Source organism: Coenobita brevimanus, chromosome 90, assembly GCF_032717465.1.
Source record: "Coenobita brevimanus isolate Jiangsu-jjx chromosome 90, ASM3271746v2, whole genome shotgun sequence".
NCBI classification, from domain to species: Eukaryota; Metazoa; Arthropoda; class Malacostraca; order Decapoda; family Coenobitidae; genus Coenobita; species Coenobita brevimanus.
The window spans coordinates 21,534,524-21,540,893 of NC_137043.1; the positions used below are offsets into that span (position 1 = coordinate 21,534,524).

Below are 6,370 nucleotides of genomic sequence, written 5' to 3' on the forward strand. Positions count from 1 at the left end.
ACTCTCACCTCACCATTCTCCAAGCGGCGCATATAGGCATCACGTGACAAATGAGCAGCATCGACGTCACAAGGTGGGTGGAGCGTAAGTAACTGTTATTGCTTCTTGTGGGGGCAATGTCGCGTACTCGGGGTAACCCCGGATTTGGGCCACTCTTCGCAGCCCGTCTTGCATACAAGGAGTTCAGTTCACCTACTACTAAAAATTACGCCAAAATTAAAAGAAAAAATAGGTTCTCACCTACAAGGGGGATCGCATACTTAGAACTCGCGTACTGTGGGGATGTACTGTATATATATATATATATATATATATATATATATATATATATATATATATATATATATATACATACATATATATAAATATATATATATATATATATATATATATATATATATATATATATATATATATATATATCATCATCATCATCAGCTGTTCAGTGTCCACTGCAGGACCGGTCTATCCCTACTGAAGCAGGGACGATACAGCCAATGTATCTCTACCCAGTGGTTTATGCTGTCTGGTAGAGACTGTATGTAGGGTGAGAAGTGCTTGTGAGTGTAATTGTAATGTTGGAGTGGCTTTGGATGTGTGTGAAGTCTGTGAACCAAGTGTAATCGGCGTTCTTGAGCTGACCGGGTGCAAGCATACTAGTATGTGACACTGGTTCAACCACAGCACCCCTTATGTCCGCCAAAGTAGTAAATGGCTCGGTAAACGCTTCCCAATCTCTCTCTCTCTCTCTCTCTCTCTCTATATATATATATATATATATATATATATATATATATATATATATATATATATATATATATATATATATATATATATATATATATTTGTGGTAGGTGGTGGTGACCATCATCCACTCCCTTGATGTAGTGCTGCCTACTTCTTCCTTCACCTTTATCATTTTTTGTCTGCCTTCCTCTCTTCCTATTTCTCCCATTGTTCCTGTCACTTATTATTACTCTTCTTTCCTTTACAGGTGGGTTTACATTGATCGACAAACTTATGGTTTCCTGTAAGCCAGGAAACCATTTACAGTGCTGGGTGGTAACCATATAACCAACCCATACCTCTTCCTTACGTGTCAGCAAGTGGGTTGGCAAAGGGTCAGTGCCCCTCCCTGAAAAACAACTAACACTAAGACAAATGGCCACCCCTTAAGGGATTATAGCAGCAGCAGCAGCAGTAACTGCTTGAGTGTCCACTGCAGGACCGGCCTATCCCGACCAAAGTGGGGACGATACAGCCTATGTATCTCTGCCTTAGGCTGTGTGCTAGAGACTGTATGTAGGGTGAGTGCTTGTGTGATTGTAGTGTTGGAGTGGCTTTGGATGTGTGTGTTGTCTGCGAACCAAGTGTGATCGGCCCGTGCAAGCCAACTGGGTGCAAGCATACTTTTCAGTACGTGACACTGGTTCCACCACAGCACCCCTTATGTCCGCCAAAGCAGTACGTGGCCAGAAGAACGCCCCCAAAGTTTATTACACTGGCGGGGCGCGAACCCTCGATCTCCCTCTTTTGGTAACTGTAACTGCACATACTGTAATACTTTGTTTTAGTTAAAAAAGGAAATGAAAAAAAAAAATCTCTTCACTTGTATTCAAGTACTGTTTTCCTCGGACTTATTTTCTTCTCCAATTCATTTCATAATAAACTTTCCTCATTAAGAAGATTATTTTTTTCTGAAAAGTTATACACATATTTCCGGAGATTAAATGAAACCGGCCAACACTGAAACCTCACTCGACAATCTTAGTAATCTAGAAGGAAAAAAAAATTCGAAACAAAAAATCAACCACAATATTGTGTAAGTGAAAACACACAGACATACACTATAAATACTTTATTAAAAGAAAAAAAACAAGAAAGGGTGGTGGGAAAGTGTGACAGAGTTGCGTAACTCAGCACAATTTCCCACCCCCGTCTCTCTCTCTCTCTCTCTCTCTCTCTCTCTTAGTTTTAGAATGTGTGTCTGTGTATTTTTTCAATTACACAATATTGTGAATGATTTTTAGTGTTCTACTTTTTTTTTTCCTTTTTGGTCACTGATGACATTTTAAATGTCAAAACGTTTGACAGTCTTACTTGTTTAAGAAATGGAAAGACGTTCACGAGAATCAGTTCAATCAGCTGAGTTCCATTTATATCACACCCCCAATACATCACACATTTCTCAATTACCTTCTCCTAATGCTGCTTTTTAAGATGAGGCAACCTCTCCAGCCACCAAACAATTATTTTGGAAGATGCATCACTTCCCAAATTTACTTGAATTAATCCTGCAATTAGCATGTATGATTTCATTAGTAATGTCCAGACTGCAGTTACAAAGGACTAGCAACAGACAGTGCTAAAATCGCCTGTCTTCGGAGTTGATTAGATGATAGATACAACCGAGTAGGATCTTTCATATGATGTAGGTTTTTTGAGAAGTTTACCTCCTTTGATGTGTAACAAATTCGTAGTTATTTTTTGTAGCTTACAAAAGCAGGATGTTTGATGACCGTTTACAGATTATTTCAAAGTATGAGACAGGATAAGCTCATCCCATGCTAACAAAATACGCTGCTAGAAACAACAATGGTGTCAGCACCAACAGGAATGGAAATCCCTGAGGCATTGCGAAACACTATGTGGTCGGAAAGTACTGATAAGGGAAAAGCCACTATACCACTAATTAATGTAGCAACGTTTTCTGTTTAGCTAAGATTCTCAAAACAATTTCGAAAGAATGAATCAGATGCTTCGATAGAGGTTTAGTTTTTTTCAGAGGATGACGTAGCCAAATCAACTGTACAGACAGAAGAGAAACTCGGTCGTACCTTCTCAAACAGTATGTACAGTTCAACCAGTTACTAGCTCAGCACCACAGTCCTTGCAGTCACAAGGTCAAGGACACGTCTCACGTCCACGCAGCAGACAAAACGTCACGGGGCGTAGTCATTTCTCCTACAGATCTACAATAATTGGAGTACTGCCACATATCCTACACATAGGTGGTCATATTTCCTACACAAAAACAAGTATCCAGGCCATTTCCTACACAAAAACTGAGTACCCTACAGGGCACATCTACAAATTTAGCAGTTTTAGAGTAGTGACATATTTCCTACAGAGATCAGCATATATCCTACACTCAAAAATCTGTTCTGTCACATATGCTACAAGGATACAGCATATCTCCTACACACAATAATCTGTTCTGTCACATTTCCTACACTGTGTAGCCGCCCCCCCCCCTTCCTATCGGGGCTCCTCTGTACTCGGCGCTTCTGGCTCACTACACTCCTGACAACCTTGACCAGTCAACAAGTACTTAAGCCGCCTTTTCGCGAGGCTTTTAGACCGGTATTGACCGGTTTAGACCAGTCTTATTGCTGTTCTGGCGAGACCGGTACAGACAGATCCAACGCAGTCCTGCCCCGCAAGCTAGCCTAGGCGAGACCAGTCTGCACACAAACGTATGCGCGTCAGCAACAGCCAAGAAGGAGGCGAGGAGCGTCCATGGCTGGGTGTAAACATCAATGGTCAACAATGGCGGACTTGGTAATAAAGTTTGTTTTAAATTACATTTTCAACGCTAGCGGAGCCCGTGATCATCCAAGAAGGGAACCAAATAAATCTTACCATGAAATAGAGGCCTTGTATTACTACAGATCGCATGAAATAAGATTATTAAAGCATTAATGACCGAGATAAAAATCGAGGGGAAGAATGAAATTTGTGTAATCAGCACCATTCCCCGACATTTGTTTACATTCTTCTAGGCCACGCCCAGTCACTCATGCAGCCAATAGCAGGCTCAGACAGGATCGGACCAACATTAGCCCTTTCTCGGGATCATTTATGAGTCCAGACCGGTCTAAACCGGTCCAAAGTGGCCCGCGAAAATGCGGCTTTAGCTTGTTATATGTCCGTTCTGCGCAGTATTATGGAGCAACCATAATAGAGAGAAAAGTATCATTCACATTCAGACATGAGTCGAGTTTAGTCTCGATCCAGCAGTATTTGTTTCTCCATTCGACGGGACTGACTGCTTTTCTGAACCTTGTACTCCACTGCTCCTGGACCAAGCATGGCTAGTATTGAGGGGAACATCCGCTTCAATGCAGTGGTTTACAAAGACAACTCTGGATTCCGGTACCTCCGAAATGTGGCCAGAAACAACAAACTGTACCTGCATTGCATTCAGCACCCCAACTGTGGAGGAAGAGCCGTATTGTCGGAGGTAAAAATTGTTGTAAAATGTTATAGACCGGGAGCTTGGTGAGATTTAATCAACATATTGAGTACAAAATTACTGAGGTGCTTATATTCCTGTATTTATTGACAATTACTTACTATTTGTACGTGGCATATTGATAAAAAGTAATAATTTAGGCCATCTAATAATTAGCGCCATCTAAGTTATGCACAAGTGTTGTTCTGTGATGGTGGTGTGAGGTGTTGTTCTATGGTGGTGGTGGTGGTGTGAGGTGTTGTTCTATGGTGGTGGTGGTGGTGTGAGGTGTTGTTCTATGGTGGTGGTGGTGGTGTGAGGTGTTGTTCTGTGGTGGTGGTAGTGGTGGTGGTGTGAGGTGTTGTTCGAATTATTAGGCAGTCATATTTTACAGACAACTGGTGTCATCAGAGCAACGCAAGGTCACAACCATGAAGCATCCGACTTTGCTGCAACAGATCTGAGGAACACTCTCAAGAGGAAGGCTGCTGAGGAAGTGGGCTCTGTCAGCAACTCCGAGATCTTCAGGCGGGTAACAAGACATCACCCACATGGAGCAGATGTGTCTTTCTCATCTGTAGAGCGCAGCATGCTTCGAGCCAAGCGCCGAATTCAACCGAGGCAACCACACACTGCAGAGGAGTGTGCCAACATTCTAGAAAGCCCAGAGGCCCAGGCCTTTAACGGAAACCTCAGATCTGTTATCACAGATCAGGGAAGTGGTCATTTGGCAATGATTTTTTACACTCTAACTCTGGTACGACTGATGACCACAATTAAGGAATGGAATTTTGACGGTACTTTTTACACTGTGCCTGCACTCTTCTACAGCTCTTCACATTGCTTGGCTTTTACAAAGGTCATTCATTCCCGCTCATCTTGACTTTGATGACCTCAAAGTCTCAAAAGTTGTATGATCTCACAATGCAAAAAGTGAAGGAACTCATCCCCAACCTGAATCCCGAACAAGCAGTTCTGGTAAAGCAATTCGCTCTTGCTGGCCACAGGTTCAGATAGGGGGCTGTCAGTTCCACTTTTCATAAAACCTGTACTGGAAAATTCAGAAACTGGGGCTAACTGAACTTTACAACGACAACAAGCAGTTTAATAAGTGGGTTAAAAAGATCATGACACTAAGTTATGTGCCAGCCAATCGAATGCATGAAGCAGTTAACTCTCCGTTCCAAGAAAATTTTGACGTGAATGATCGTTCCCAGGCAATAATTACTGCATTCAAAACCTACATCACAGAGTACTGGATTCGAAAAGTCACTCCACAACGGATATGTGTCTTCGAATTTTCTCGTGGAACTAACAATGATGCAGAGTCATATCACAGCAGACTGAAAGCCATTGTCCGCCAGCAAAGCCAAACATCTACACTTTCCTAACACATCTGAATAATCTGATAACAGACACAACTAAGGACACTGAACGTGTGGATGCTGGCTTGGACACCACTCGTCAGAAAAAGGAGAAGTTTGTTAGAAACATTGAGCGCAGTAAGAACTTAAAAGAATAATTACAAATTGGAACATACACATTGACCCAATACATCAATGCTGTTGCTTACACATTTGATAGCTCTGTTTCATCATTTCAACTTCCTGGAGACAGTGCTGATGAGAGTGCTGATGAGAGTGGGGATGAGCATCAGGGCCCTGACAACAACGGAGCTGGTGCACAAGATGTTCCTCCCGAACTTCGGTGCAGCATCTGCCTAAGGCGAAGGGAAAGGACGGTTGTTCTTCTGCCCTGCCGACACGCTTCCTCCTGTGCAGATTGCATAACTATCCTTGTGTCAGCAGCAGATAATAACAACCCTGCAACATGTCCCACTTGTCGTACTGTCATTCATGACAGGCTTGAGGTTTTCATTTAAAAAGTGCCATTGTAATGTTTCATTTTATATACGTATGTTTTAGTGAGAAATAAAAAAGTGCCATTGTAATGCTTCATGTTATGCCCGATGCACCATACTGCTGCAGCTCCTACACATAGACGGCCATATTTCCTACATAAAAACAAGTGTCAAGCACATTTCCTACATAACAACTTAGTACCCAGCATATTTCCTACACCTACTGTGTGTAGGAGATATGCTGTATCTCTGTAGGAAATATGTCACTACTCTAA

The 6,370-nt window shown here is 42.0% G+C and overlaps 1 pseudogene; it reads left to right on the top strand.

Annotated features, from left to right (window-relative positions):
• The first annotated feature begins 4,090 nt into the window (after positions 1-4,090).
• LOC145411586 (uncharacterized) lies at positions 4,091-6,049 on the top strand (annotated as a pseudogene).
• Positions 6,050-6,370: the final 321 nt, after the last annotated feature.